The sequence below is a fragment of the Rhincodon typus genome, chromosome 12 (genome assembly GCF_021869965.1).
Source record: "Rhincodon typus isolate 14 chromosome 12, sRhiTyp1.1, whole genome shotgun sequence".
NCBI lineage: Eukaryota > Metazoa > Chordata > Chondrichthyes > Orectolobiformes > Rhincodontidae > Rhincodon > Rhincodon typus.
The window spans coordinates 29,101,644-29,124,864 of NC_063343.1; positions in this window are offsets into that span (position 1 = coordinate 29,101,644).

The window sequence follows — 23,221 nt, forward strand, 5'->3', positions numbered from 1 at the left end:
TGCTTGGCCTGCTGTGTTCATCCAGCTCTACACCTTGTTAACTAAAATTTAGAGAGTTATATTCCACACCTAAACCCATATATTTGCAGGACTATTTGCATGTTGTAGGAACATGCATCATTACCATTTTTCTGGCAAATTTCAGCCCAATAATATTTTGAATATTTTAGGCAACATAAGAAAGAGTCTTTTCATTTTCTGTGTTTTTGATTGTGGAATTGATGGGGAAGAAAATTACCATTTTAAAAATGAAGAACTGTGGAAGGAATTACTGCATTTTTAAAAACACGTTACGGAAACTGATTGTTCGTGGTGTTTTCACTGTTGCTTTGGTCAGGCAGTGGGTGAAAGCTGTTTGTAGTGGCACAGCACCAGAGTGTGTGTGTGCAAATTGAGATTTGACTAGCCACAAATAGCTGATTGGATTTTACAAGTGTGAGCAGTGGTATATGCTAAAGATCATCACCCTGACAAAAATTCTCCAAGTAATTCTTGGGCAGATGAGCAGCTTGTGGTGAGAACAATTCAGTGAGAAGGCATCACACTACAGGAAGGGCAGGTGGTATGTCTTTCGCTGTCTCTGCAACAAAAATACCTGAAGCTGAAAGAAACACAACTTTTTCTTCCACAAGTTGCTGTAAAAGTTTGCCCTTAACCAGTAAGTAAAAGAATTTGTATTTAGTTTACCAACTGCCCTATATCTCCTGCAAAACAAAATATGGTTAAAACTGGGAAGGGAAACTGAAGAGCAGGAAGTCCATCATCTCAGCAAACCCTGTCGACTGGTGTAAATGAACTGCCAGTCCCAGTCTCTTTTCCCTTCACCCATTAAACCAATGCAGTTTCTTTGTGTCTGACTGTATATGTGGTAGGGCCTTTAAAAAGGGAGTTAGAATTTTGCCCAGTAGAACCATATGCTATTGTTCATAACTGTTCACTCATGATTAGAACTAACTCATCAGGAGTAAATAATAATTCTTGTTAAGTACAGTAAATGGGTCAGTGTTTTCTGTTGAGCTGTGTAACAACTGTTCTTTTTTAATTTTGCTGTATTTTTAATTGTGAAATGAAATGGGAAAGCAATTGTTATAAAAACCAAGAGTTGCAGAAGGGATTGAAAACAAAAAATGCTGAAGATTACGACCAGTTAGGCAGCATCCGTGGAGAGAGAGCAAGCTAATGTTTCGAGTCTAGATGACTCTTCATCAGAGCTAATGTAAAGTGTGGAGGGAGGAGCATCTAGTGGGGCAATAGTGGGGCGTGGTGGAGTGCTGGGGGAGAAAGGGTGTTGATATTTCAGATTAAGTGATCGGAATGTGAGAATGGTAGAACAATGGTGTGTCTAACTGCCAAACTGGAAAGAACTGATGGGGATTTGGGGATATGATGACAGAGAATGCAACAAGTAAAGCTAAAAGAAAGGAAGGAAATGGAAATAAATTCACAATCTGAAGGCGTTGAAGTCAATATTAAATCCAGAAGGTTGTAAAGTGCCTAGTCTGAAGATGAGGCATTATTCTTCCAGGTTGTGCTGTGATTTGCTGGAGAACTGCAGCATGCTGAGGACAGATAAGTGGGCATGTGAGCAGGATGCTGTGTTAAAATGACCAGCTACAGCAATGTCAGGGTCATGCTTGCGCACGGACCGGAGGTGTTCTGCAAAGCAGTCACCCAGTCTGCATTTGGTTTCTCCAATGTAGAATAGGCCACATAGCGTGCAGCAATTGGGCACACATTGTAGAAGGGATTGCCGTAATTTTAGTAGCAAGCTACCAACATATATTGTAAGAGTTGCTTGTGCTCTTATTTGTTCAACCAGTTGGAGAGATTTAGTTGCAGACGAGCTGGTGTACAAAATGAGATTTAGCTGGCAATAAGTACCTGATTGACAACTGGTCACAACTCCACAAACCAATATCAAAGGCCTCTGCCTGCCAACATCTATGTGACTGGCTGAATAGTTGTGGCTCTGAATGAGATGGTCAGAAGTCTTTCATCCTCCAGAAATGAAGGTGCTGTTTTTGCCTGTGCAGTAAAAAAACTCTAAAGTCTAGAGAAAGCCTATTTATTTTCCATCACCAGCTGCTGTAAGCTATTGCTTTTAATCAATGAGTTAGTAACTTTATAAGTTGTGAACCAGTTGCTTTATTCTAAATCTTTGGGAAGATTATGTACATCAAATTAAATTTTGAGGTCAGTGATGGGATGAAACCTCAGCAAATAAACCTGCTAGGTCTCCAGGTGAGAGGGTTTTTGTGTATGTCTGTTTTGCGGGGGGGGGGGGGGGGGGGTGCAGGGTCAGGGACAGAAATCATAGGTCTGAGTGTCACTTCAGTGAGATAGCATGGTGGCTCACAGCACCAGGGACCTGAGTTCAATGCCAGCCCTGGGCAACTGTCTGCGTGGAGTTTGCACATTCTCCACATGTCTATGTGCGTTTTGTCTGGGTGCTCTGGTTTCCTCCCATAGTCCAAAAATGTGTAGATTAGGTGCATTGCCCATAGTGTCCAGGGATGTGTGGGCTAAGTGGATTTGCCATGGGAAAATGCAGGGTTACAAATTTAGAGTAGGGGTCCGGGTGGGATACCCTTCAGAGGGGTGGTGTGGACTTGATGGGCCAAATGGCCTTTTCCCAAACTGTAGGGATCTGATTATTCTTTTCTGGGTCCTTGCCCCAGCACATTGACCCTATTACTGAAGCAGCCCCAGGCTTAATCTACTCAGAGTACTATTCAGGACCACAGTCCTGGCCTGACCACATGGGCCACTTCGAGTCATTACTGGGCGATAACGCATTTCCTCTTCCCAGGCCCTACTTTCATCATTGATGTTATCATTAACGGATAGGCTGAGTTAAATTTAAAGAGTTACTTGAGAGTTTCACTGTAGTGTTTGTGCCTACATTTTAGCTTAAGTCAAAGTACAGTTCCTCAATGTGTGTGAAAGGAGCTATGTCATAGCAACATTCGAGCACATGGAACTGAAGTCTGAGTCTGTAGGGTTCTGGAAAGAGATACCCTCTTATCATGCCTTGGTTTTATAAAGCTCGCAGACCTTTTCATACTATCTGGTAATAACAGTGCCAACAATAGTGCAGTAACAGGAGCCAAGTGGCTAAAAATGCCTGAAGTAAAGCTCAGTATTGGTATGATATAACAGGTGCAACATGAGGCCACACAGCGATCTGACCTCAGAACTAGGGTAAATACGTGAAAAGGTGTTCAGCAGCGATGGGATCCAGCAAGTGAGGAGCCTTAGGGCCCTTCTGGGGACCAAACCACAGAGAGGGAAAGTCTATTCAAAAGCTGAAAAAGCACAGGTGAAAGCTTACAGCAGAGCACATGGCAAGCAACAAGGAAGGGTCTGAGGAAGGGATCCGAAACGTTAACTCTGTTTTCTCCTTCACAGATGCTGCCAGACCTGCTGAGCTTTTCCAGCAACTTTGTTTTTGTTCAAGAAAAAAGTCAATTGACCATAGCGAGGAAAAATCTGCAATACATTGGAAGTACTTAAAGGAATAGGGAAGAAATGACCGCTCAAAAAATTCAGCGGCTGCATGAGGAAATAAGGTGCAGTCGATGCCATTAAGGAAACACAATGGCAGCAACTCAATCCAGCCATGGTGCATTGCAAACAACATGAGAAAGACCATGTCATAGATGCTGCAGCAGCACAAGATATTAAACACCATCATCTGTAGTTGTCCCAGTAGCACAAGACACCATGGGGAAGCACAAATTATTCCTGGAGGATATGATAGGCCCACTGCAAGATTTCAGCAGTCCTCGCATTGACTAGCAAAATAAATTCTGGTATGCAGGTAGTACAGTATATGTCAAGAAAACTGATTTAAAGCAAGAATAAGGCCATATATGAACTTAACCACTGATGAAAGCAAGTGAAGCTTCAAAACATTATATAGCCAGTAAAATGACCATACCTTCTGAGATGAGGCCCGAAACATCAGCCTTCCTGCTCCTCTGATGCTGCTTGGCCTGTTGTGTTCATCCAGCTCTACACCTTGTTATCTCATACCTTCTGAGATGTTTTGAATTAAGGAGAAAAAGATCTTCAATCATGCAAGAAACAGAACTCCCAGCTTCAATGCAGATTCACGAACATTAAATATTCAGACAGGGTGGATTAATTAGCCACTTTCATAGTCAGAAGCTGACTATATGCAAAGCATCATTACAATCATGCACAAAGGTCATCAATATGAACTTGACATAGAAAGAGGAAAACTTCAAAAGAATCAAGATAAAGTTTATAAAATACAAACAGCTAATAAGAAGTACTCCACAGAATAAGGTTATGTTTAAGTCCAAATTGGATCAAGCCAACAGTTAACATTCAGAAATCATTGAGCTGCTTCACCAGCAGTTGAAATGCACAAATGGCTCTTCACAATGTGCCATGCACACTCTGGACAGATTTTTTTTGTCATTAATAAAAGAATCAAACTGTAAAGCACTGAACTAGGTAGAATGTCATGACAAGGCTTAAAGACAAGCACTGAAATGACCTTGAATTTGTCGAAGTTCAAAAAGACTTCTAGCAGTCTGACCACCTTAAAGAGATTGCTGACCTAAACACTCAGCTATTGGCAACTGCTCAGTGCAATCACGCCTTAGAGAATGAGCAAGAAAAGGTTACAGCAGATTTACAGAAATCTCCTGCAGTGAGAGCTAATCCTGTCATGCATTTGACACAACAAAGAAATCCATTGATAGAGTATAAAGTCTCTCTTTCACAGAAAGTTCACAATGCATTATCAGGCAGAAGCAAGCCCTATTAAGAATGGAGATCACCTGCAGAATAAATCTGTTCCTTTGTAAAAAAAAAGTTTAGAAATACATGAGGAATTAATCCAATTTGCCAGCCGACTTGCAGGGCAATGTGGGAACTTCTTATAGATCCCGGTCCAGAAGTATATTCCCTTACTGACAATGATGCATTTCTACTTCCTGATAGTGTTCAGAAATATTCTTGCTGTATATGGGACTGAAAGGTTTAATGCTGAGGAATACCATAAGCATCACTCATTACCATGATGTCTTATGGACTCATAGATGGAACTGCTTAGAATTCTGAAGAAGTGAGGCCTACCATTTCATTCTCTTCATAGTATCTGTAACAATGTCAATCATGCCTGTATAACCTACAACTCATTGCTAATCTGCAATAAACATTATCTTGGTAACTGCAAGACACTGTTCTAGTTAGACCAGAAAGTGTTTCTTTTTCGATCATACTGGACAAAGCAGGCCTTGTAGTCTCTCAGACTTAAAGAGAATAGTGATAGTAACCTTCACTATGAGCTGCAGCTCATATGGTGTAGTGAGCTGGCTGCAAATACAACATATCTTACAACTTTTAGAGGGCTTTTGTGGTGCAGTTTATAGTATTGCTACCCTTGAGCAAGGAGGCCTATGTTCTTCAAGTCCCATGTGTTCCAGAGGTGTGTAATAAAATCTCTGAAAAGGTTGATGAGAAAATAGTTTATATTTTTACAGCATTGTCTACAGAGAAACTGACATTCCACTCTACTCTGCAGCCACCCTGCCAAACAGTGATAAGGAAGCCATTCATTCTTTATGTCCCCCTAAGAGAGCTAAAAGAACTGTATTACATTAAAGTCCCTAGCCAAAGTGATTCATGGGGGGAGTGGATAAAAGTAGGAGTGGAGAGTTCAATGTTCATGGTGAAACACTAATCGTTAAAAACTATATCATTAAAGATCTTGGAAGAAGATGTAGAGCAAAAGCTTAATTATATCTTCACTCGAAGGGTAGCTATTGTGCATTTGCAGAAGGACCAATGTTATAGACATATCACATCACCTGGAACTGGAGCCCAAGTCTGTAAGAAAGGTTTCTTCTTTTTCCGTTCCTAAAAAAAATCTTGTTAATGTTTCTTCAGGTAGCGTGTATACCTCCCTTTACTATAATCAACCAGTCAGTCAAGTGCAACCAGTGTGATTGGCAGATTGAGGTTTTAGTAAGATTTTAAGAGTTTGCTCCACCATTCAATAAGATCATGGCTGATCTGATTATTCCATATTCCCACCTACTCGCGATGGTATTTCGCCCCCTTGCTTATGAAGTATCTTTATACCTCTGCCTTAAAAAAATTTCCAGTGCCTTTTGATGAAAATAACCCACCTTATCTAACACCAATGATTTCTCTAGCCTGGTTTCCAGTGAGGCCTTAAGCAATTTCCAGTAAAAATGGCCTTAAATCACAAGATTTAATTACTAACTAAAACCATTATGAAATTCAAGCTAATTATGCCTATGTATATTCCAACCTTATTTATAAATGTTAACTATTTCTAATTTCTAATTTCTAATACTGGTCTCCTTTCTGGATAATGCATCCATTTTGTAAAACCCTCTTATTGGGTCTAAGGTTTCTGGCCCAGATATCAATGCCAGAGGACAACTTGAATTCCTTTCCACTTATGCGGTATACCCTTATTAAACTACTAAGCACAAAAACAAAGTTGCTGGAAAAGCCCAGCAGGTCTAGCAGCATCTGTGAAGGAAAAAATTAGAGTTAATGTTTCAGGTCTAGTGACCCTTCTTCAGAAGGGTCTGAGGAATGTCTTGATTGTAAAATGATAGCAGAGACAGCAGAGCCCCTGACATTCCTGCTTATAGCTGTTAGCCAGGGCTGTCTGATTGGACCAGGTTGACATCCCCAATCAGAGAACTCATATTCTATGATGTCCACCTGGCTGACCTCATTCCAATCAGTACAGAATCATTTTGACCAAGGATGCAGCCGTTCCTACCCATGGCTCCATTACTGGGACGTGGAGAATCAGGCTCCAATGGCATAGACATTGTGCTGCTGGGAGATTGCCTCCATGTAACTGCCAGGGTCAGTACACATTGGGAGGCCACTCCACTGTCAGAAAAATCGTAGCAGAGTTCTACCTGTCTCCTTCAGTAGGCTCCAAACTGATAATTATTGCTACCTGCTGCTGCTGTTGTTGTTCACCATTGTTGTGTGATGGATTCTCATCTAAGTTCTTCATAATGTAAAATCAATCTGGTAGATTTGCTGCCACCATCTTTGCTCCTGGTAGGGATCTACTAGGCTCATTTTGCCTATTGTGGTTAAGGAAAAATACTTAGTAATCTAACAAGAGGAAACTGTTGTCTGAAATAAGGTATAGTCTATTGTATGATAACAAGAAGTTACATTGTTACTGAGAGAATTCTAATATAACATTGAGGAACACCTTAATGTTGAATCTCTGAGATCCAGATGGGTGTCAAGGTGGTTCATTGGTTAGCATTGCTGCTTTACAGCAGCAGGGACCTAGGTTCAATTCTGCCTGTGTGGAGTTTGCATGTTCTCCCCGTGTCTGCATGGATTTCCTTTGGGTACCCTGGTTTCCTCCCACAACCTCAAGATGTGCAGGTTAGCTGGATTGGCCATGGTAAATTGCCCATGGTGTCCAAGGATGTGTAGCCATGGGAAATGCAGGGTTACTTGGAAAGGGATGAGTCTGGGTGGGATGCTCTTCAGAGAGTCGGTGTGGACCTGTTGGACTGAATGGCCTGTTTTGACACAATGGGGTTTATATGAATCTTTCATAGATGAAAACTGTTCCCTTGTTCAAATCTATTAGACATCATCATATTGGTTAGTGCTTAATGCAGTCATTAGCATTAACCCTTTCAAACCCTTACACTATTATACAACAGATTGGCTCTAGCAAGATTGCATTCCTGCCTCCAGGTATCCACCAGCAACACAATGCCCTGATCTGCAAATATGCTCCCAGTCATAACTCCATACTTGTCTCCAAAGGACGAAAAGTACTCTGCAACAAGTCCCTTGTCGCCAGATCCTGCTGTGGAAGCCATGGACTGAAAATGGCTTAAGCTCTCATAAAAGCAGAAAAAGAGGACAACCTCTCAAACCATCAGACATGGACAGAAATGGCTGTGGAAGTCAGTGACAGAAAAGTGGTTCCTCCAGCCTGAACCACTGGGCACCAAGATGATCTAGGACCTCAAGAATGCACAAGAGTGAGTAGAGTAATATTTTTAGATGCAAAGTCCCAAACCCTTTCTTTATCAGAATCAGTAGGCAATGCATCACTTATGGGGAGACGGTGGCATACTGATCATTTCGCTAACTACTAATTCAGAGGTCTGAGCTAATGTTGTGTGATCATGGGGCTATGTGCCACATTAGTGGCTACTGGCATTTAAATCCAATTGACAAATCTCCAAGTGAAAGCTAGTCTCAGATTCATGGTATGACAGTACTGTGGCTTTGATAGGTGTATTTTGTCCTGTTTTTTTTTTGAAAAGAGGTTTTAAGGCAGTGGTATCAAACAGTTTAACAGAGCCGCTAAAGCAAACAGCTCGTGAGGCCTTTCTTTGAAAAAAAATGTTGGAACAATGGAAGCAACCTGAATGAGTGTGGTCAAGCTGTCACAGAACCAAGAGTTTTAGTTTTAGTTTTCAGCAGTTGCTGTTGGGATCTTGAAGAAGTTGAAGCTTTTCTTCCCTCTCTCAGTTACAGCCAAAAGCTGGGGGTTCTCTTCCTGCTACTGGGGTTGCATGTCGGACAGTCTGTTTTCTGAATTTGCCTTTTGCCAAGGGTCTGTTACTATGTTGGAACAATTAATTGGTAACAGTTACGGTAGTTTTCCAATAGAGTTAAGTTATTCCATTTCTTTTCTTCTTTTGTTGTATTTTAACTATAGTGAATGAATAAAGTGTCATTTGCTTTAAATCTGATAGTTTGACTAATCGAATTGCATCTGGAACGCAACATTTTACATTTACCTTTAAAAAAGGGAAAAGTTAGACAATCTTCTGAATATTTTGAGGGGGTTTGATCTGGTCCATAACAATGGTGCCACCATTACCATCATGAATTGTGAAAACTGCCTGGCTTATTAATATCCTGACAGAAGGCTATCTGCCAACCTTAACAAGTATGGCCCACATGTGACTCCTGATCCACAGCAATGTAGTTGACTCTTAACTGTCCTCTGAAATGCCTTAAACTGTTCATTTCAAAGGCAAGTAGGCATGGGCTACAAATGCTGCCAGCAACACCCCATGAAAGAATTAAAAAGAACTTTAGTCAGCTGACACATAATTGGAGTGAAAGCTTTGATATGGGTGGGAATGGGAGTATTGTACTTTACTGTTTGCATCCTCATGCAACTAGAAAGTATTAAATCCAGGGTGTGCTGACAGTAGATGATTTTTGCACTTGTTTAAGTTCCTTCTAAATGAAGGCAGAACCTAAAATCATGGTCTTGGATCCCAGTCTTTAGGAGCTAGTTAATAATTATTGTGTCAGGATGAAGTAAGTTTGCTCATCTCCTCTCTGGAAATAGAAGTGTATTTACAAAAGATAGAAACCTAAGCAGTTCTGGGAACTATTGCTACGGCATCCTTTCAAGGCAATGTTAGCATTCTCTATTGCTTCTATGTGATCAAACTAAAGGGAAAAATTCCAAACCTGGAAGTAATGCTGGCTTTTTGTTATTCCCTAGGCATAAGTTTCCATTTTGATGTGAATGATGGCACTTGGTTCAATTAAAGCTGACAGAAAAGCTTCAATTGAAGTGTTTACATGAAGCAAAGATAAACCCTCAAACTATGATAATTGCTTTACTTGTTCACTGTTTATTAAAACATGTCCCATTAGGATATTTTAATAGACATAAGATATTTTGAAGCATGAAACAAAAAATTACCTTAGATAAACATCTGTATTTCTGGCCAATCTATCTTCCTTTTATAATGTTTCCACCTGTGACAGTCATAACATACTTAAGCTAAATTACCATATTTATGTTATCAGATTTGCTGCCACTGAACATTTATATTAATCCAACGGACCCACTCAGAGAAAAAAATAAAATTGGAGGCTCTTCATCTAAATGTGGGCAGCTTTCACTGTAAGCTAGATGAACACCAATGACAAAAACAGAGATAAATATGTTAAATATAATTGCCATTGCAGAGACATGGTTATAAGGTAACTAAGGCTGGGAATTAAATATTCCAGAGAGCACAACATATCGAAAAGACAGCTGAAATGTGAAAGGACGAGTCGCAGCCGAGAGAGGAAGGTTGGTGATTAGGAAGATCAAGGGTCAGAAATCACTACTAGAATGGTTTATAGGCTCGCTATCAGGAGTTAGACTATTAAGCAAAAGATGAAGAAATAAACAACAAAACACTTGTATGGTGCCATTATTTAAGAAAGGTGGTAAGGAAACTCCAGGGAACTATAGACCAGTGAGGCTGATGTCAGTGGTGGTTATGTTGTTGGAGGGGATTCTGAGGGATAGGATCTACATGCGTTTGGAAAGGCAAGGACAGATTAGGAATAGTCAACATAGCTTTGTGCATGGGAAATTGTGTCTCATTAACGTGATTAAGTTTACTGAAGAAGTGATAAAGAAGATAGATGAAGGCAGAATGGTGAAAGTTGTCCAAATGGACTTCAGCAAGGCATTCAAAAAGATTCTCCATGGTAGACTGTTTAGCAAGTTAAGATCACATGGAATCCAGGAAGCGTTAGCCATTTGGATACAAAATTGACTTGAAGGTAGGAGATAGACGGTGGTTGTGGAAGGTTGCTTTTCAGACTGGAGGCCTGTGACTAGTGGTATGCCACAAGGTTTGGCATTGGGTCCACTGCTTTTTGTCATTTATATAAATGATTTGGATGTGAATATGGGAGGAATGGTTGTAAGTTTGCAGATGACACCAAAATTGGAGGTGTAGTGGAGAGTGAGGAAGGTTATCTCAGAGTATAATGGGACCTTAATAAAAACCGAAAGAACTGTGGATGCTATAAATCAGGAACAAAAATAAAGTTGCTGGAAAAGCTCAGCAGGTCTGGCAGCATCTGGGAAGGAAAAAACAGAGTTAACATTTCGGGTCCGGTGACCCTTCCTCTGTTTTTTCCTTCGCAGATGCTGCCAGACCTGTTGATGTCAGCCTCTCTGCTCCTATGATGCTGCTTGGCCTGCTGTGTTCATCCAGCCCTGCACCTTGTTGTCTCTGAGCTTTTCTAGCAACTTTGTTTTTGTACAAGGGGACCTTGATCAGATGGACCAACGAGCCGAGGAGTAGGAGATGGATTTTAATTTAGAAAAATGTGAGGTGTTGCATTTTAGTAAGGCAAATCAGGGGAGGACTTTTACACTTAATGGGAGGATCCTGGCGTGTGTTGCCAAACAAAGAGACCTCAGTGTGCAAGTTCATAGTTCTTTGAAGGCGGAGTCACAGATAACCAGGGTAGTGCAGAAGGTATTTGGTATGCATGCCTTTATTGGTCAGTGTATTGGGTATAGGAGTTGGGATATCATGTTGCGGCTGTTCAGGACATTGGTTAGGCCACTTTTGCAATACTGCGTTCAATTCTAGTCTCCCTGCTATAGAAAAGATGTTAAACATGAAAAGGTGCGAAAAAGATCCACAAGAATGTTACCAGGGTTGGAGGTTTTGTACTATAGGGGAAGGCTGGGGCTATTTTCTCTGGAGCATTGGAGGCTGAGGAGTGACATTATAGAGATTTATAAAATCACGAGGGGCATGGATAGGGTGAATAGCCAAGGTCTTTTTCCCAGGATAGGGGAGTCCAAAACTGGAGGCCATAGATTTAAGGTGATAGGGGAAAGATATAAAAGGGACCTGAGGGGCAGCTTTTTCACACAGTGAGTGGTGGGTGCATGGAATGCCAGAGGACGTGGTGGAAGTTGATACAATTGCAACATTTAGTCGGCATCTGGATAGGTACATGAAGAGGGAGGGTTTAGAGGGATATGGGCCAAATGCTGGCAAATGGGACTACATTAATTTAGGATATCTGGTTGGCATGGATGAGTTGGACCAAAGAGTCCGTTTCAATGCTGTACAACTCTAAGACGCTATGGTACTTGTACTTATATAGACCTTCCATGATTCCCAGGTGCTTCAAAGCACTGCATGGACAATTAAATAATTTTTGAGGTGTAGTCACCATTGATTTGAAGAGCATTTGTCAGAAGCGGTAAACTGTTAACATTAGTTGTAAGATGCTTCAGTATTGGTAAAGTTTCTGTTTTTTTAAGCAACTATAGCAAATGATCAACTGATAAATAACAAGAGGTAGAGGTGCCATAAGTATCCTCATCCTCAACATGGCTGAAATATTTCCACCATCTTCATCCAGCAGTGCTGAGCAGTTTAGTCATCTTGGCCTCTTTGAGGAGGTCCCAAGCATCACAGATACCAATTTCTGGCCAATTGACTTATCTTCATGTAATATCAAGAAGCAGCTGAAGACAGTGGGTTCTGCAAAGTCTATGGGCCCTGAGAGCATTCCAGTAATGGCACTGCAGATTGAATTTTCCTACTTTTTGGGAAAGATTTTTTTTTCACTTGATGTTCCTATTGGTTGGTCTGTCATTCCATTGTCAGCTTTGCTCATGCAAACTTCTGCTCTTTAGGTCATTAATTACACAGTTGGCCTCTTTGGTGCATGCAACATGGAATCATATGGCAGGAGAGGTTGGAATGTTCACCCCTGCCAGGACTTTGCAATGTTCAGGTCACTGGCAACTTTTAAACCCAAGCTGCACACCACTTCAGATGTTGCATGTAGTGGTCTTCCACTGTTATCCTAAAGGGAATAGCTTAGAAAGAACATTTTGGACACGGAAATCAACGTGCTGGTGGGTAGAATGTTGGAGAAGATTGCTATCCTTTCTTCTGCTGACTAGCAAATGAGGCTATGCCACCAGACACAGTCAGTCTGGACCCCAATGCTGGTCTGAATCAGTACAGTTTCCTGGATGGAGCAGGATGCCAAATATTGCAGGAAGAATGTAACTGATTTTCACTCTGTAAGGATCAGTACCACCATCTTCTCTCTGTTGCCTCACACTCAAAGAGCCACCATTCACTATTACTGCAAATATCACTCACCAAGGCTCATGGTCTACATCTCTCACTATTGCATTTGGCTTGTCCACTCAATAGCTCTCATCTGCCTCATTTTCTCAAACTACTAACCCATCTCACCCTCTGCATTTCCTACTCACTCACTGGGCACACCTCAACATCTCTCTTGCAGTTGCATCACCAGTAATGGCAATCCCATCCACTTACACCACACTCAATCATTCTGATGTGTCATTGCAGGGAAATCAACTTACAACTGGACTGGGAGGACAACGACTGACAGACGTAAGACTCCTCAGCCCATGCAAGGAAAGTGCTTGATTTGACTGAAGAATGTGACCGCTCATGTGGGACATGTACAGCTCCCTGGGCAACCAGCCCAGTAAACTTCATTGTGTGTTACTCTTCCATCAACACCAGTGCTAACTCATTCTTAACCTGTACAAGCTTTTATCTAGTTTCCAAAAATAATTCCCCCTCTTCCCTTATCCAAACACCTCCACCAAGAAAAGACCAGGCAACCTTCAGGGAATGCAAAGGCACCTGCACCTTCCACCAACTCAGTCATTCACCTTGGTGGATTCACTGTCAACATTAAACTTTGGAGCATGATATGGTGAACATCTGACATGTTTCACATCTGATGGAGTGAGGAATCCCCAAGGTCTCTGCAGAGACAAGGCACATCCTCAGTCTGAGGCCGAAGACTATCTCATGGTCTCAACCATTAATGTTTTGTCAAAACACATGGAGGCTGAATAACAGCAGGTAGGTCTGTCAGGGGTAGTCAGTAATCTAGATGAAAGGGTAAAGGAGTTTGCCAGCATTCAGTACTATGCTGGTACTGTCATGCGTGCATCTTCCTAACCCCATGGGCAAGCTGGCCACCACTATTTAGATCCAGGTCCAGCACACTTTGTCTTTTGGATATGCAGAGCACTCCATTTGCTCTGGCCATAAGTGCTCAGCATTGATGGTGAGGTAAGGGGTTGGGGGCGCCGGTGATAAATGATAGTGCAATATCCTCTCAGAGAAACAGGATGGTGAAAGCAGACACCTATACTAAGGAGGAACCACATACACGGCCTCCAGAAACCTCCTCCAGATATGCCAGTCCATCCAACTTTTCCCTACCTGTGATGCAGAGATCACAGCTGTCCAAGCTGAGAGAGGTGAGCCTGTGTCTGAGCAGCCAGACTGGGCCTTCAAGGTCCAAATGCCTCCAGGAACAACGAGCCAAGACTTTCAAGCCAAAAGGGCCAACTACAGAATAGGGTCCCTCTACCCCAGCTGTGAAAGGGAGGGCTACACTCATACATAGTGAGAGAAAATGTAAGAAAAACATTACTGAGGGCACATAGGTGACACAGATGATTACATTTGAAATAATTTTGTACGTTTCTAAATATATGTTTGTTTATAATTTTAATAGGTCTGCTTTAGTTACTTTGAAATTGCTGGATCTGGTGAAGTCACGTCCAGTCAAGACATGAGCAGCCTCTTGAGATATTCAAAGGGTGAAAGAAGTTGTAAGGCCAAGTATTGCCTATCCCTCAAGCAACCAACTTGTTGACTGCAGATAACCTCAGGCATCATGGATCCTTCAACCATGACATTGAAATGCAGCCAAGGCTTTAAGGTGGAGTACACTGTAGCTGAATATAATGTGCAGGGATTGTAGTAGAGCCTGCATTGTGCAAATCATCTACACTTACACCGTCCCTGTGAGTGATAGTATGGAACCTGATGATATTCTGTACATCTCTGCAGGCAAATGTTTATTCCATGCATCAAGTTTTTCAAGGGTGAGCACTGACATTCAAGACTGGGAATTGTACAATAGAAATTCACATCTCCTCCTTCTCAATGCATTGGCCTGCTGAGCAAACCTGTACAAAGCTCTGTCTTTTTCAGATTAAATGCTGTCATACAGGATTTTCAGGGTAATTTAGTGCACATGAACTCTGAAATGCTGAACTCTGCTGATGCTGAAAAGCTGATAATGAAAAGGTGAAAAAGGAGGTTCCTCAAAAATGCCCCCAAGTTGCTGCCAAGGAGAAACTTTGTTTACACAATAGTTCTTGTGTGGAATTAACTGCCAGAGGAAATGGTGGATGTTGGTACAGTTACAACATTTAAAAGACATTTGGATAAACACATGAATAGGAAAGGTTTCAAGGAATATGGGCCAAATGTAGGCAAGTGGGACTGGTTTAGTTTGGTAATATGGTCTGCATGGACCAGTTGGACCAAAGGGTCTGTTTCCATGCTGGGTGAATTTATGACTCTATGACTCTATCATGAGAGACTTTACTGCCCAATGCCCATATCTTCTGCTCACTGAAAGCTTAAAAGCAAACTAGCCTTAGTTGCATATGAATTTAGTGTCCTGCGTCATTACTGCTTTCTCTTTAATAATGACTAGGATCTGTGAAGTTCAGAAACTTGAAAGTGAGATTACTTGAAGATACTAATCTGTAGTATCTGTTGAGGAACTCTGCAGGGTGCTGTCAGAGCAACATGGGTGCAGTCTACAGCATACATTCATATGGATAAACAAACATTTATTCATCAAGAGAAAATATTCAAGTACTACAAACTTAGCCAGGTCTACATTACTTTGGACTGACCAGGGCTGCAAACAATCTATATGAACATAAAGTTACATGATAAGATAATGCCCGTATCCAGTTCATTCAGCCTGGAAATGAGTTTCAATTAGGTTCTGTCTGGATTCTTGCACTTAAATGATACATAGTTCTAGCATGATTTCTTGGAATTGACTCCCAGTTAATGCCCTGACCTTCATCTTCAGAAGATTGCTGTCTCCCCCATTTCCTCAGCATCCAGGACATCTACCCACTTTGTCAGCTCCAGTTGTGAAGGGCATACACAACATGACACAATGATGTAGCACACCTTTGTGGGCTACTGCAAAATCCTGCCGGAGTAAAATAAAAAACCCTTATTTTATGGAGGCCTTGGGTCTGTTCTTCTAAGTCCCTGGTCAAAATACAAGCTGTGTTCTGTATCAGTTTGAAGGTAATGTAAAGCATGTCAACAGCATATTGGGAGGGGGAAGTCTTGGTCACCCTTTGAGTGTATGGTCCAAAGATTTTGGAGGGAGGCAGGAATCTGAGAGTTTTCCTGTATGTAAGCATCATGGAAACATCCAGGATATCTGGTACAGCCCCCCAAAATTTGGCCTTGTTGATCACAGGTAAGTTGAGCATTAATAGAGTGGAAGCCTTTTCTGTTGAGGAACTCTGCAGGTTGTAATAGGGTGCTGTCAAAGCAACATGGGTGCAGTCTACAGCATCCTGCTCCTGGGGGAAGCCAGCAATGGTGGACAATCCTACGGGCCACATTATCTGACTCTCCTTGGCATAGCAGAGGAACAATAAACTGGTATGATTTGCGGTAAGTGGGAGCAGTGACATTTTGGATGCACGAATGTGTCAAGGATTGGAAGATGCCACGCAGATTATCAGTTGCTTTTTGAAATGAACCTCTGGCATAAAAATTCAATGCAACTGTAACCTTGACCAACAGCAGGGTGGGACAAGCATCCATTCCCTCCCAGCATAAGTCCTGCTTCAGCAGTTCGGTGGTGATGGCCTGGGACATCCTTAGTGTACGCTTGCAACTGGCTGTCTGAGAGCTGGAGAAAATTAGAGCAAACTCAGATGTGGGGTCTGTTTTTCCGTTTCCTCTTGAGTGGATCTTCACCTGCTGTTGCTCTCTCTGGAGGCTGTGCAGCAGCCACTGGACCTTGACAATGTTAGAATTGCTCTGTCCTTTAACATTATCTTTGGAGTCGAACCAAGGCCACAAGGATTCTGCCCATAAGGACTAACTCAAATGTGCGAGCTAATAATCTGTGGGGGATATCAGAAAGTAGAATAGCATCTCAGTAATGATAATCCTGATCCTTCCCAACAGTCACTATAAGAAATTAAGGAGGTATAGGAGGAATAGGCCATTCAGTCCCTCAATCCTGCCCTACAATTCTATAAAATCATGTCCATGCCTCAATTCCTCTTTTGTGTCAGCTACACATAGCCCTCAACTCCCCAACATTCTTTTAAAAAAAAGTCTGTTTACCTCCTCTTTAAATACTTTCAAAAGTTTATGTATCATTAATGTTCCCAGTTTACCCCCACCCCACCAGACCCATGGGTCTGCCTGTTGCTATCCTCTTGTTGGTCATACAGTCTCCCCATATTGAGGCCAAGGTAATTGTGAAACCCCACACTAACTATCAAAAAATTCCTCATCCCCCTCCTTTGCCCACCCCTCTATTTGGAATTGCTCCCTTTCATGATAAATCATTCCCTCAGTGACCCAGTACAATGAACACCAACCATAGTTTTGAGCTTCCCACCTATCCCAAGGACTCTTCAGACTTCCCCTTGTCAAGCTCCCTGACCATGCCCAAACCCCCAGAACTTACTATGGCTCACATCTCAGACTGACCTAAGAGGACAGCGCTGACTGAGAATGGTGCAGATCCCAAACTGATGTCTCCTCTTTACCTTTACTGTCACACCTGTAACCTCCAGATTGGTTGTACTTGACATGCAGGACTACCTGAGGCCCAATCCTGGACTGCAAGGAGATGGAGCCAGGACTCTAGCAGTCCCAAACACTTGTTCTGTTGCAATTACTGTTTGGATGTTATTTGGAGTTGATGGTGACCAGCCTGCTGAATGAAAAGAACTACCCAGCTTAGATATAGTAGGAACTGTAGATGCTGGAGAATCTGAGATAACAAGGTGTAGAGCTGGATGAACACAGCAGGCCAAGCAAATTTACCCAGCTTAGATGTCCTGTTTCTGGAAATTAATTCTTTTTGTGGGTTCAGAACAGAGTCATAGGGATATACAGTACAGAAACAGACCCTGCGGTCCAACTCATCCATGCCAACCAGATATCCTTTTTAAATTTAATCCCATTTGCCACAGTTCCTAGAAGAACCTTGGTCTTGCTGTTTTTGCAATGATCAACTTCTAAAGGAGTTTGTCAACATTTCCTGAGGCACAATGTCAGCAAAAAACTATGTGTTTAGTCTTTGTGCATCAGAATGTCAGATGGATGAGCATTTGAAAACAGGTCCTTTTATGCCTTCCTTTCCCTGCAACCACAAGAGGTGCAACACCTCCCTCCCACCTCCGTCCAAGGCCCCAAACAATCCTTCCAGATTCAGCAGAGATTCATCTATTGTGTCCTTGGCTCCAGATCCATGGACCAGTTTGTGGAGTCTGCTCTCTGCACACACCAACAAACCCGACCTTCTAGTTGTCATCCATTTTACTTCCTCCTCCCACTCCCCTGGCAACATGTCCATCCTTGGCCTCCTGCACTGTCAGAGTGAGGCCAAACATAAACTGGAGAAACAACTTCTGATATTTCGCCTTAGATGCTTACAGCCCAATAGCCTTAACATTAACTTCACCAGCTTCAAAGTCCCTCCACCCCCAGCCTTATCCGATGTCCAGCCTTCCCCCCACCCTCACCTCTCTGACCTGACCTAACCTGTCCATCTTCCAGCAACTTTGTTTCTGTTCCTAATTTGCAGCATCCGCAGTTCTTTCTGTTTTTATTGTCCATCTTCCTACTCATCTATCCGTGCCACACTTCCCACTAACCAATCGCAATAACCCCCTACTTGCATCCACCTATCACCATCCCACTTAGCCTGCCCCCAGCCCCAAACCCCACCCCCATTTACTTCCGGGCTCCCCTCCTCCTCCCCAGTCCTGATGAAGGGTTTCGGCCTGAAACATTGACTTTCCTGCTCCTCGGATGCTGTCTGACCTGCTGTGCTTTTCTAGCTTCACATCTATTGACTCTAGCTTCAGGCACCTGCAGTCCTTACTGTCTCCATCTATCAACATTGGACAAAATGATTTTTTTTTACCCTACAGTGAGTCTCTGCAAAGGGGAAATCCATCCTTTTACAGTTGTTGGGGGATAATGATGACGTTGTGGCAATGTCACTAGACTTGCTATCCAGAAGCCTAGGTTATGCTCTGGGAACATGGGTTCAAAACCCAACATGGCAGATGGTGAAATTTGAATTTAAAAAAACAAATCTGACATTAAAAAAATACCTAAATGTGGACAATGTAAACCCAGTCAATTGTCATAAAAATCCATCTGGTTTACTTATGTCTACTGTCCTTGTCTGGTCTAGTCTACATGTGACTCCAGATCCATAGCAATGTGATTGACACTTGACTATTTTCTGGGCAATTAGGAATGGGCAATAAATGCTGTCCTTGCCAGCAATGCCCATATGTTGTGAACAAATAAATAATACGTGCTGCTGTGTATATGTATGCATTTTGGGTTATTTAGAGGGGTAAACAAGCTGTGCATGTTAACAAATTCTGCATTGTCATGAAATAGGATTTATTTTATGATAAACGAATAGTGTGTTTATTAAAGAAACCTAGTTGATGGATCTTTTTATCCTAAGTCTGCCATGCAGAAATTACCGACTGACCATATCGTGACCTGGATAAAACAATTACATTTATGTTGAGGATGGTTGGCTCACCGAGCTGGTTTGTTGTTCCGCAGACGTTTCGTTACTGTGCTTGGTAACATCCTCAGTGCAGCCTCTGGATCCATCGCAATGGACCCCAGAGTTTAAAAGCCATGTGGGAAAACACACCGACCCTTCATCAGAGGCTGCACTGAGGATATTACCAAGCACGGTAACGAAACGTCTGCGGAACAACAAACCAGCTCGGCGAGCCAACCAACCTCAACACCCACAACCCGAGCTACAAATCTACTCCAAAACCTTACAATTACATTTATGTTATGACCCATAGATTCATGGAACTAGGAAAAGATACTACATGCCTCCAGTTTCAGTTACAACAGATTTGGCAGGAAAACAGAAAAACGGTTGGTATTTCCAACCAAGAGCCAGCAGTGAAAATGATGGAATGATAGACATTATTCTGTATTGTAACATTTAAAAGTCAATTGAAAGACAAATCATTATCAGATGGATCATTGGAGGTGAAAAATAGATGGGTTTTAAAGGGAGAGCTGCAGAAGTACATAAAGGAGAAAGAAATAGAAGAATATGCTGATCGAGTTAAAGAAAGTTGGAGATTTCTGTTGCACATAAATACTGGCATAGAGTGGTTGGGTAAATGACCTGTTTCAGTGCTATTCTACATGCACGACCAGTTTTAGAACATGAATCCTACTACAGAAATAGCCATAATAGTTTGAGACAAAACATGAAAGGCACTCAGTATCAGATTTTAGCTGTTACGGTTTAATTCGTTTCACTCTGTTCTGTGCCCAGATCAAATAAATACTTTTCTTTTTGAACTTTATATCCCAAAGTCTTAGAACAGTACTTCAATTTACAATTTATTGATTATACATCAATGTCTCTTTGAAATATATGGCCAAAACTGATCTTCGGACATCAAAACCGGTTTCATAACATTGTTTAGTTTTGCACTGATGCAGGATTTTAAAACACAGTTGAATTGCCAGAGAAATTGGTGGATGCAGGTACAGTTACAACGTTTAACAGACATTTGGATAAGTTCATGAATAGGAAATGTTTGGAGGGATATGGGTCAAGCGCAGGCAAGTGGGACTAGTTTAGTTTGGGAACATGGCCAGCATGAACTGGTTGGACCAAAGAGTCTGCTTCCATGCTGTAAGGCTCTATGACTCAAGTGAACAGTATTTGTCAATCAATATGTGATCATATCATCAGCGTCAAAATGACGTGACAGAAGAACAGTTAAAGAAAGAATCTGTCCCAACCTTCTGACCATGCAAAGAAAACTCAATTATAATTGCATATTACAACAGGGTCTCTGGAAATTTAATGAATAATTCAAAGAGAAAAATACCTAACAGAAATTGCCATTCTTAGTCTATTTAAAGGAGGATCACAATTCATTAATTTGAAAATGATGGTGAATTAAACAGAAAATCAAACAATTTGCAAATGTTTGAGATCTGAAAAGCTTAAATTTCTGTCTAAAAACCTTAAAGTTAAAAAACCTCATTCTCAACATCAAAAAACTGCATAAAATCAATGTTCACAGTTTTTGATATCTTGAAATATTTATCAAACATGCTATTTGGTTCTAATATATGAAACTGAATATATATGAAACTAAATATATATGGAACTGTGTTCATAAAGGAGAGCTGTGTTCATATTTAATTTTACCACAATGGCTCCAGCGAGACAGATTGATGGTTAGTAAAATGTTATTAAGACATGCTTGGAGCATCACTGATGCATCTTGTTCCTGTATCATTTTCCCAGCAGTGGGAATGGCAGTGGCTCAGCTGTCTGATTGGAGGTGAGCAGCCAATTGGGAAGGTATTTAAAAGTCTGAATGACGGGAATGATGTCCCGAGCTGCTGGCATTTTGCCAGCTGTAGAGCCATCTGTATCTGGAGGCTCCAAAGCCCAAGGACAGGGTGTGTGTACTCTCAAAGGCTGGCCTCGAGGTCTCAACACCAAGGCCTGCCTGCTACCAGCACAGAAATACATATTTTAGTACCCCTCTGACGGCACCTCAAAATAAAGAGACTGTTATCATTCTCTCTGAAGCTTCAGCAGCAGTTCCATCTCATAGTGATATGCTCCAGATCTGATTAGATCAGCCGTCTGATTAGTGCAGCAATATGGACAGCCAATCCACCATCTATAATTGGGCAGCAGGCCCAGCAATAACCTTTTACTTTAAGTTTTAACTGGGACAAGGTAATCATAGTAACCCAAGCCAAACATAGACACACATGGGAATTCCTAGAGGCATGTTCTCTACCTGTAATGCAACCAACAAACACCTAGAATTGGACCCCATGTACAAACCCATACAGATCAAAACCGGAAATGACACTACTCACCATAATGGGCCAGACAATATAAATTCGAAGAGGAGTAGAACAACATCGCTTAATTGGAGGCTCCACTGATGATGTTACCTAGCATGGTGATGAAACATCTGAACAAGAACGAGCCAGTTTGACGAACAAGTCAGTAACCTTTTACTTAAACACAGCCAGAAACACTGCCTTTCTGCATGGGTTCAGGATCTGCACCATGCTGGTAAAACCCTGGCCAATGAATGTGCAAACAATAATATCTAAGCAACATAAGTTGCTGCGCAATAATATTAACTTTATAAGTTTTTGAGGCTACTTCTATCAAGAAGCCTGTCATGTTCAGCCAACATAGACCAACCTCACACATTCACTGTAGCTCATTTACAATCATCATTCAGCTACACAGAGGGTGGCATTTCCCACTGCTGTCTTTCACTTATCCACCCATCAGAAGTCTCCACTTTCCTTCAGCTTTGATAAAATGAGGGAAATATTGACAATTTTATGCATCTCTTCACGCTGTCATTATTAGTGATCTTTCTGAATATACATTAACATGAGGTTTTAATTTCTTGGAAGTCCTTCAGGTCTTTTTTTAAGTATTAATCTGAAAATTCCAGGCCTGCATCCATCACACCAATACTGGTAGACTTACACCATCTGCTCATTGAGACCATTGGGAATATTGGCATTATCCTGACATATTCCTCAAGCCCCAGCACTCCCTGCATTCAACTCCCTTCTATAATGGGTAAACTGCTGCTGGTGTGAATATGGAGCTCTTGCTTCCCTCCCCTCATACCAATATTATAGAATCATACTGTACAGAACACACCCTTCAGTCCATCGAGTCTGTACCACCAAAAATACACTACCACCTATACTAGTCTCACTTTCCTGCACTAGGCCCATAGCCTTGAATTCTATGACACCTTCAGTGCATATCCAAGCAATTTTTAAAGTTAACGAGGTTTCCCACCTCAACTATCCTCCCAGGCAGTGTATTTCTGACCTCCCCCATCTTCTGGGTGAAGAAAGGTATTCCTCAAATCCTCTCTAAACCTCCTACCTTTCACCTTCAAATTATGCCCTTTGTTCTTGATGTTTCAACTAAGGGGAACAGCTGCTTTCTACACACCCTGTACATGCCCCTCAATCTTATACACTTCTATCAGGTCCGCCCTCAACTGTAGACAAAAGAAAACCCAAAAAGAACTGCGGATGCTGGAAGTCTGAAACAAAAACAGAAATTGCTGGAAAATGTCAGCAGGTCTGGCAGCATCTGTGGAGAGAAATCGGAGCTAATGTTTCGGGTTTAATGACCCTTCCTCAGAACTATTCTGAAGCAGGGTCACTGGACCCGAAACATTAATTCTGATCTCTCAACCTTC